The sequence below is a fragment of the Cynocephalus volans genome, chromosome X (genome assembly GCF_027409185.1).
Source record: "Cynocephalus volans isolate mCynVol1 chromosome X, mCynVol1.pri, whole genome shotgun sequence".
Taxonomy (NCBI): domain Eukaryota; kingdom Metazoa; phylum Chordata; class Mammalia; order Dermoptera; family Cynocephalidae; genus Cynocephalus; species Cynocephalus volans.
The window spans coordinates 35,728,780-35,739,646 of NC_084478.1; the positions used below are offsets into that span (position 1 = coordinate 35,728,780).

The window sequence follows — 10,867 nt, forward strand, 5'->3', positions numbered from 1 at the left end:
CACGGGACTTTGGTTTTCATGTTTTAGCACATGACGGAGGAAGAAAGGCACATTGAGAGGTTACAGAATGTCTCTCCATGAGGTATAGAGATCTGGCCCAGCCTACATATCTAAATGGGGTGGGGAGGAGGGGGATAATTTCCTAGTAGATAGATCCTTTCTCCTGCCTCCCAAACTCTCCTCAAATTTCACCCTGAAATGCCAGTTTACGAAAAGGAAACAGTAATCTAACTTTCTGTATTAAGGGACAGGGCAGTAGACGTGGGACCATGGGGACCGACGGGGACCTGCAGAGACTGGTGAGGGAGAGGCTGGTTTGAAAGCTCTCTCCCTGGGTGGGATGCTGTCTTCCATTCAGGCCCAGTCACTTTCAAGAAGCCCTTTGGTTTGCTGGCGATCCAACCGTACACCTGTGGATTGTCAGCTTTGTAAATATGCTTAGCTCCTAAGAGCAATCTGGGGCCATCATGATGAAAAATTTAAGAGTGTGAATCAGCAAGGCAGTTATTAGCACCAGGTGAGAGTAACTGAAGTCTCTTTTCGAAAAATCACACTAGGAATTTTTCCAAATCCATTGCTCAGCCTCTAAGGCTTAGGATCTCAGCCTTATGCGTATTTCTATTCTCGCTCCTTAGCGATACTCTAAAGTTTGCCTCACTTACCCAGATGCACAGAGGTAAAAACATTTATCTGAAAGCATATATCTTGGTTTGTTCCTCTGAAACACATCCCTATCTGATTATCCTTTCCCTGAATCCTACACAACCTGAAACTCTCAGGTCAGCTTCACTCAAACCTCCCAATGTCTCCATCACCATGAAGTGTGTCTTTCACCAGAATTTCTCTGCTGGTATTGAGCAATTCTCCACAACACTAATTTTTGGGGATTCACTGTGAAATCTCACAAGCCAAAGGCCTCTGTTTCACTAGGCAAGCCACCACGAATAAAGGTATCTACCGGAGGGAAAAATGATACAGATTTACCAAAAGACCAGTTGTCAAAATGCTGAGGTGCACAAAGGAGAGAGAGAGTTTGTACCTACACGGGAATTTGCATTCGGTGTAAGATTTTAGTTTATGGAGAGCCAAAGACCTCAGGAAGGAGGACTGGATGATGAGCAGATGACTTTTTTCCCCACAAATGATCAAAGCATATTAAGTTAGCTTAAAAGGAGACAAATTTGCAAAGAGGGTTTCAGGCAGCCTTGAGAAACTAGTGTCCAACCTCTTGCTTAGCCTCAAACAAACCACCCAGTTTAGAAAGAGGAGAAACAACCCACTTGCCCAAATATCTTCAAAGGATGCCTAGCATCAGTCACTTTTAACGTCATTTCATTGATCATAAGAAGAACTCAGAGGTCACGGAAAACATGTATTAAGATGGTCATTCATGATTACTATGGCTTGAATGTGTCCTCCAAAAGGCATGTGTTGGCAACTTAATCCCCAATGCAACAGCGTTTGGAGGTGTGTCTAATGGGAGGTGATTAGGACCTGAGGGCTCCACCCTCATGAATGGGTTAATGCCATTATCACGCAAGTGGGTTTAAGTGGGTTTGTCATTGCGGGAGTGGGTTTCTTATTTTAAAAAACACATTTGGCCGTCGTCTTGCTCTCTCTCTCTCTCTCTCTCTCTCTCTCTCTCTCTCTCTCTCTCTCAGTGTCCTGTTCTCGCGCCCTCTCTTGCCCTTCCATCTTCCACCATGGGATGGCGCAGCACAAAGGCCCTCGCCAGATGCCAACTCCTCAATCTTGGACATCCCCACCTTCAGAAGGGAAAGAAATAAATCACTGCTCTTTATATGTTACACAGATTCAGGTGTTCTGTTACAGCAGCAGAAAATGGACTAAGTCACCAATCCACTGTGATGATCTGCTCTGTGGTCCTGGAGATGAGGTCATAAAATTAAATAAATAAATAAAAATCCTTGAAGAGCATCTCCAAGGTTTGCTCTAGTCAGTTTCAAGTGGGTGCATTTGGTATGCTGTAATCTCCAACAAAGTAAGAAAATTTTTATTTCCAACCAAGATATGAGAGATTAGACAAAGTATCTTCAAGTCAAACTCATTTTCCTATTAAATATATTTGGGTTAAAATGAAGAACTGAGATTTTGACATGGTGAGTATCAATAATCTCACTGAACAGAGCAGGTTATTTCTTACTGCCTGAGTTGGTACCGAGGGGCCCTTCCTACTTGACAGCAGCCAAGAAAAGAAGCCAGGGTCAAAACACTAGGAGTGTCTTTTAAAATGGTCCTACTTACCTGGAAAGCCATTACATCGAAATGATTATAAAACACAAACTTGATCTTTTTTTAAAACGTCAACCAACGTAGTTCACAGAGTAATTAAATCCCCAAATGAACACAGGAAACTGATTCCCCACTAACTTAGGGAATACAGAGAATACAAACTGTTATCAAGTAGGGCCAAATCTCCATACACATATGCAAGAGGTTTCCAAACGCAAAGGGTAGAAGAGGTGACAGGATCCAACCACTGCCTATAAGGAGCCAAATTTTAGCCAACAAGACTGGGCCGGGGCGGGGGGTGGGGGGGACGGTGTGTATTCACTGTCCCCAGTGATGAACCACAGCTCGTCACCAGGGAACAGATGTTAATCGGGAGAAAGAGAAAAAGAGAGGACTGTGATCCACTCCTGACTCCACCACAAGAGAGGGAAGAGATAGTAAATGGAGATAAAGGAGAAAAAAACAGGGATACAAATGGATAGTCTTGGAGAGGTGGCCACGGAGAAGAAATAGACATGTTTTAACACCATTTGCAAATAATGGATTTACCAAAGAAAACTGTCACCACTATGGAAGTTACAGCAGGGCCTATGTGCCCCCCACTTCTGTATCTATCCAGTGCTATATATTAAACAACTAGAAAACTCAGCCCACGGCTCCTCAGCAGTCAAGGGCTGCCGCATGAACTGTCAAAGCATATTTCTCCTCTATGGGCATCTCCCAGGCAAGGTTGGCCTAAAGTTTATGGCAACGCCAAGCATGGCAGGTGGCCAGCCAAGCACATCATAGATATTTGCTGGAGACTTGGGCTTCAGAATCGAGGAGGCAGGTGATGATTTCTAAAAAGAAGGACAGAATAAAGAGAGAAAGAAACAAACAAACAAACAAGCAAATAAATAGAAAGAAAGACAGAGTGAAGAGTATCTGGAGCTTAAGATGTCTTCAAAATTCCTCAGAATGAGCTTGTAGCTAGCAAGAAAAAAGAGGCAAGGCAAGCCTCACACCTCATCACAAAGAAGCCAGCAATTCTAGAAGCCAGAAAAGGGCGTTTAGCAAGACTCTCCTTACCTGCATTTGGAGGAAAAAAAAATAAATAAACAGAAAAAAGAATAACAACACTTGAATAGTTGGCGATTGGGGGTAAAAGGAAGGGGTGGGAAGGAACACAAAGTACTCCCCGTTTATCTGTTTGTTTTGAGGTTAACATGAAATGGTCCCTCCATGCCAGCAAACCCAGGTCCTGTTCAAAAAAGACTCTAAAGGAAAACATTTGCAGGGTAGGTATGATGAATGAGTGGCAGTTAAGTTACACTGTCATTTAAGCTACAGCTTATGAACACTTAAGGTCAAAGGACGAAGGTCACCCCACAGAAATCAGAGCTCAAATAAAAGGGAAAAAAGTGAAATACTCACAGGAAGACAATAATATATTTCTAAAAGCTTGGAAAAGTGTAAGATAACATGAGGTGTTTGAATAATTCAAAATAAACTATTCACACATTCCCCCACGTGTCCTTTACATGAAAACATGCATAGATATCAAGTTTCAAAGAAAATTGTCCGACGTATTGCTTTATCGCCTTCTAATTGTTTCTTTACGTATGCACTTAATTTCAGAACCTAAGACTATAAATCCTACGGACCACGCGTTTATTGTTGTTTATGGGGTTTATAAGTTAGAGTTTTGACATTATACAATTTGTAGAGAAGTTTGATCATTTTTTATAACCTAGAACATGGTAACGTGACAAAGGAACAGGGATTTTCATGGATCTGGAAACAAATCCTGCCGGCAAATCCCTACAGTCAAAAAAAAAAAAAAAGAGAAAATGATAAGTAAGTGTTGGTTTGGTTGTGTTGTTATTTTAGATTTTTGTTAAACTAAGAGACATATACCTGTATTTTCCTAACTTATTCAAGACTGTGGGATAAATTAAATCATAATAAATCAGACATCTTGCTCCTGTGTCTCTTATTCCCCAACCATTAATTTAGCATCTCTTCTTTGGAAGGCCTCATGCTAGTACTGAGGATGGTAAGAAAAAGACTTAGCCACTGCCCACAGAGTTTGAGAGTCAGGCTGCCATTGTAAAAGACGACGGTGAGAATCGAGGATCTAACTAAATTACAACTATGATGAAGGGGTGAGGAAGAGGGGAGGTCCCAGATTAGAGCAATCAAGTTGAAATACCTTGAAGCAAGGCAGTTTGAAGCTCTGGGACACTGCAATTTCTTTAAAGAAAGACATTTCAAGTTAAGCGGGATGGTGGGCTAGGTAAGGCTGTGAGAACTGTGAGCAGGGGGACAGACCCTCAGAGTTTAGAGACTAAAAGTTGGGAAGGAAAACTGTTCCTAACAATTACTTTGGAACTGTGGGTAAACCAGAGGGAATCTCCACCTGGGCCAGGGATGGTAAGTGTCCTGAACTCTTGACCCAATGTAGGTGACCAGAGTGCACAAGCAAGGTGTTTTCTGCACTATATCTCCAGACTGTTTCTGAGAAATAAGGGTGATACTCCCTTGAAATGAGATGTCAAGAACCATTGTGCCAGTATTCTTTGTCCGGGGGTGGGAGAGTCAGAGCCCACTGCTTAAAAGGACATTGGTATAATTAGATTATCTTGAGTGTAACTCGTAAAATTCTCAAGGAGGGCTTGATTTCAGGTGGTGATGAAATGAATAAAAATTATGGTGGTTTGAATGGAAAGGGGCCAGGCCCCCCAGATGCTTCATCTCAGCGTTCAGAGACTATGCCAGGTATGGGAAACTGTGCCTAATAGTTACTTTGCAATTCTACGCACACCAGAAAGTAATCCCCATCTGCAGTTGGAGTGGAAGGCTTCCCATGCGCATGTGCCAGTGCAGGTGCATACAGTGCACAAACTGGGTGTTTTGGGTACGTGATGTCTAGGGAGATTCTGGGAAATAAGAGTGACACCACCTTGAGATAAGATGCCGAGAAGTCACACAACTGACATGCTTGTCGTTGGCTAGGACTAGCCAGAGAACACTCCATTAAAAGGGCATTTTAATTAGATTATTTGGGGTGTAATTGTGAAACTCTACGGGAGGGGTCGATTTTTAGTGATGATGACATGAATGGAAAAAGGGGTGGCTTGGAAGGGAAGGCACCTGCGAGGGAGGTTGTCGGTCCTCGACACAAAACAGGAACCTTGAGTGGCCTCCAGCTAGAGAAGACAATCACACACTCAAAATACATAAGGGATACTGTAGTGGGGACACACTATTTATGCTCAGCAGCATTTGAGATAACGGTGATTTCTATGTCATTTGGAGTTGCATACTCTCCAATGTATTCTGGAAGTGACATTCTGTGAGGGAAGGTTGTTATCATCTTGGATCAAAATAAACTTGGTAATTCATTAAAGACCCAACCTTTGCCCAACACTGTGCCAGGTGTTTCATACGCATTGCGTATATGCCTATGTCCTTCCTGATAGGATTTATCAGATTTATTTCGCAGATGAAGAACTTGAAATCTTCTCAGATTCACAAGGCTCGCAAGTGACATAGGCCCTGTACTAGACCCCGGCTCTGAATTCCTCCAGAGTCCCCACTGGTCCCCACTCCCAGCCTCAGGCATACCTTTTGTCACTAATTTATTTTTTGCTTATTACCTCAAAATGTATTACAGGTGATAAAATAGTGTACCCGAAGTACTGTTTTGGAATACATAGCCCAAGGGGTAAGCAATAAAAATACCAAAGTAAATGTGAGGTGTGAAAGGAGAAAGGAGTTATTTGTTGACAATTTAATGATCTACAAAATCACCTTCGGTGAAACTCAAAAGATTTGAGGCTCACAAAATCATTTGGCTTAGTCCTTCCCTAAAGAAAGTAGATATATTTGAAGAAAAGTTAATAAGTGGCTATGTCTGGCTGGTGAAGCAAAGGCATAAATCAGCGTGTGTGTGTGTGTGTGTGTGTGTGTGTGTGTGTGTGTGTGTATGTGTGTGTGTGTGTGTGTGTGTCTGGTAGCACGACACCCGTCCTGGGCTCTCTGCTTGTGCTTTGGCCTCGCCATCTCACATCACTCCTGGGACACAGCCTTTCCTCTGCAAGGTTTGCAGAAGGGAAACCAATCAAGAGATTGAAGTGATATGGCATTTTCCCCGGAAGCCTCTCATAGAAGGTACACAGACCAAGATGAAGACTCTGATGAATGAGAACTGAAGAGGCTAATACCCCATAATAAATGCAGTCACAGAGAGACCAGCCTGTGTCTTTTCTCAGACCTAGAAGGCTGAAGCAGGGCTGTCAGGCTGAGTATTTCCTCACTTATTGTACAGGCTTATCAGGAACATGAGAGCCTTGGTGTACATGAGTAACCCGACGTTGAACGAAAGAGGAAATCCGGGGCCTGCAAGGAGTCGAGGTGAAAACCCTGAGCGAGGACTGAGGGCACAGCCCTAGCCTGAACAGAGAGAGCCCCAAGGAGCCTGATTCTCGATGTCACCCCTGGAACGGCGCAGATGGGTTCCCTCATGTAGCATTCCCTGACTTCTCCTTCTAGGGCCTCAGGGAATCAGAACCTTGATCTGAGGCTATGAGACCTAGGACAGAGGAGGGAGGTGCCCCATGTCCTGCCAGGAATCAAATGCACAGATGTGCATGATGACTTACTGGACGACAACCCGCAGAAAAGTGAGGTGGCACAGAGCCTGCCCCTGCCATAATCTCTGGGAGGCCTTGGGCAGGACTGTCAGGCTGACTTCTGCGAGAAGGGTCTCAGGGATGTGAGGGCCTTGCTGTGAGGTGAGCGTCCTCAGGTCAGCAAGGGAAGGATCCTCAGGCCCTGCCAGTAGTAAAAGGGAGGTTCCCCAGTGAAAACTTGGGATGTCCTCCACCCTCAGAACTGAGAGGACCACACAGACCTCCAACCTTGCTGGCAGCCCTGGGATACCTGGGCATTTTTGACATGATCAGACACACTCACTTTCCCCTAGGATGTCACAAGTGGTTGAGGGGCTGTGTCTAAGGATTATGGCCTAAGGTCAGTAGTGGGAGGATTTTCAGGTTTTTCCAGAGGCCACCGTGAGTACCGTGACGACTAAAGGAAACATTCACCCCATAAGAGTGGGGGCACCACAGAATTCATCCGTATTCTCGTCTTCGGGAGTCCTAAGACAGGTATGTTCAGATGAGAAGGCACTTATACCTCCGTAGGGAAGGTCTCAGGGACATTTTGTCCTCAGGATGAGGGGACAAGCTTCAGGGACGGGGAGAAAATTGTTCTAGGCCATGCAAGTGGTAAAAACAAGTAGTGAGGAGGCCATCTACCACTACACAGAAGGGATACCAAAGAATCTTGCTCCACCCTGGTTTTAGCCCTTGAAGACACTGGGCAGAGTTCTCAGCTGAAGCTTCTCACTGCTTATTTACATCAGGTCTATGGGAGGTGATATCCTTAGTGTGCAGGTGCAGCCACCATTCAAATGGAGGGATTGTGTGTCCCATGTCCTGTGTGCCAGTGTGAGGACCCTGAGTGAGGACCCAGGACACGAAAAAGACCAGGACAGAAAACTCCTCACTGGGCAGCCAGCACTGGGGCTGCTGGACAGGATTAACAAGACGAGGACTGCCTTCGCTTCCTTCCTGTGTGTTCCAGATCCTTTTGGGGACGCCAACCAAAGAGTAGCAGAGGGAATTGTTTATATGATCGCTGTTAGTTGTCATGATGGTCTTGAAGTTCATAGAACACAAACCCTCAACTCAAAACACTGACAGCCCCTGCCCTCACCTCAGTATACCTGGGGCAGTGCTGACAAGCTAAAGCCTACTGGTCACTCTAACTTCCTCCACAGGTTCCCCAAGGGACAGACTCATCAGGAGAACAAGACCCCAGAGAGATCCTGGCGGAGTGCCCTCACAGGAGGCTTCCTTGTAGCCTTCGTTGTAGCCACGGTGGAATTCCCATTGTGAAGTTGCACCCTCCCTGTCATCGTCCCTCCTTCAGTGGGCCCTCACCATCTGTTCTGCTACCCGCATGCCTGCTTGCTGGCCCTGAGCATAGTCATCATGCCTCATGGTCAGAAGTGTAAGCGCCACACCAGTGAGACATGCCAGCAGGCCCTAGGTTATTTCCAGGGTCATGGGGGAGCTCGGGCCAGGGCCGCAGTGAAAGAAGAAGAGACCCACCCCTCTTCCTCTCCTGTTCTCAGGGATATTCCCTAGAGCTCAGCTGTTGCTGGGTCAGGTAGCACTTCCCAGGAACCTCGGGGAGCACCATCCACCACCACTACCTGTGCAGATGTTTTTGACGCAGGATCTAACGAAGGGGATAACAGCAAAGATGAAGAATATCCGTGTTGCTCAGAGGCCTCAACCTTCGATGAGAGCGTATGTACGGATTGTCAGACTGTGAAGGTGGGTTTGTTGGAGGAGTTCCTCTTATACAGGTACAAAATGAAACAACCCATTTATGAACGCAGAGCTGCGGATGATTATTGATGTGAAGCACGAGGAGCAGTTGCTGAGATCCTCAAGACGGCTTCTGAGCAAATTGAGGTTGTTTTTGCAGTGGATGTGAACGAAATCGACTCAACCAGTCACTCGTATGACCTTGTCAGCAAACCAAAACTCCCCAGCAATGCAAGAATTCATGCTGGTAGAGGGTTACCCAAAACACGTCTCCGGATGGATCTCCTGGGTGGGATCTTTGTGAAGGGCAACTGTGCCCCTGAGAAAGACTTCTGGAAATTCCTGAATAGGATGACAGTATATGCTGGAAGGAAGCACTTCATCTATGGAGAGCCCAGGAAACACATCACCCAAGATTTGGTGAGGCTGAAGTTCCTGGAGTACCAGCAGGTGCCCAACGGTGATCCTCCACGCTACGAATTCCTGTGGGGTCCAAGAGCCCAAGCTGAAAACGGAAAAGTGAAAGTTCTCGAGTCTGTGGCCAAGGTCCATGATATTGTTCCTAGTGCCATCTCAACACAGTATGAAGAAGCTTTGAGATTCGAGAAAGAGATAGTCCGGGCCAAAATTGCAGCTGGGCCTGGCACTAACGATGTGGCCCGGCATATGGCACCACCACGTCCAGGAGCTTCTCCCACATCTACTGAAGTCTAAGGTTTCTCTTTTTCTTTGTCATCCTGACAAAAAAGTATGACATTACAGTAGGGATTTTTGGGGGAATATGAAAGAACCCCACAAAAAAACACTGGCCATAACCGAATAGAAACAAAATAAAACACGGTCATTCCCGGTTTCCCTCATTCTCGTTAGTGTTTCTTTTTTGTAAAATTAAATTATTTATACCTTGATATGGTTAGCTTATTAAAAATTGTAGCAGAAACAAAATCTCAATAAGTTAGACCTCTTGCTCACTCTCTCTCTTATTCACCAAACAGCAACTGAGCATCTGCTCTTTGGAAGGCTCGGTGCTAGCAGTGGGGATGCTGATGTGAAGACCCGGCTTCTGCCAATAGAATGTTAGAAGCTGGAAGCTGAAATCAAAAAGGAGATTGTTGATATACTCCTTTGGACTTACAGGCAAGAAAAAAGAATGGGAGAGAAGAGGGGTGTTCCAAGAGAGTGCAGTAAGTACAAAGTCTCTGAGGCCAGGCCGTTCGATTGTCGGGAAATGAGAAATTAATCGATATGATGTAACTCTGAAAATTAATGTGCATAGTGCAGTAGATGAGACGGTGGGACTGTTGAGTAGAGGCCAGAGCCTCAGAGGATGTGGCTCAAATTCAGGGGAGAAATGCCTTGAATGGGAAACTGCACGGAAGTGTAAGTACTAAAATTAAGGCCCAACAATCCATGCTGCCTTGACATGAGGCAAAACCAGTGGGGCCTCGAATGGCCTAACTTCAAGTTGTCCTCTGTACACTGCACTTGCACATAAGGTCCCCTAGCAAAGAACCATTTTTACCCAAGGGGACCAGGCACAGATCTTCCTTATTCCACTCCCTATTGGTGGACATATTTAAGCAAGCCACTCACATTCTCCCATGGGCACTGGAGACCACCATTTCCGCTTGATCTCCACGTCCAGCCTCCCACACACTCCACTTATTTAGTCTGTTCCTAAGTGCAACCCTCATGATGCCCTGTGTGACAGGTGGAGATCTTCTCCCTCAGGCTGTGAGTGTATGAGAACATGTGATTACCTGCTGTCTGCCTCATCTCTCCGGTGTCCAGGGTTCTGCCTTTGGATAACAGAGAACCGGAGTGTGGGAATTCCTTCCTCGCCAGTGGAGCAAACAGAAAGGCATCAAAGCATGCTCTTATGGATTACTTTAGCATCAGAGATAATCCAGAAAATATCTCTGTTTAGGCCAATGTGTTAGTTTCTTAGGGCTGCCATAAAAATCACCATAGACGGGGTGGCTTAAACATGTGAAATTAATTTTCTCACACTTGTGGAGACTGGAAGTCCAAGATCAAGGTGCCTGCAGGATTGGTTTTCCCTGAGGCCTCTTCCCTTGGTTTGCAGAAGACTGCCCACTTGCCGCCTATTCACATGGTTGTCTCCTTATGTGTGTACATCCCCGGTGTTTCCTTCTGTGTTCTTAGAAAGATGTTTGTCTTGTTGTCTTAGGGCTCACCGGAATGTCTCATTTTAAATCAGTCACCTCTTTAAA

At 45.3% G+C, this 10,867-nt stretch overlaps 1 pseudogene; it reads left to right on the forward strand.

The window, feature by feature from the left end:
* Positions 1–269: 269 nt before the first annotated feature.
* LOC134367855 (melanoma-associated antigen B5-like) lies at positions 270–9,283 on the forward strand (annotated as a pseudogene).
* The last annotated feature ends 1,584 nt before the right edge of the window (positions 9,284–10,867 follow it).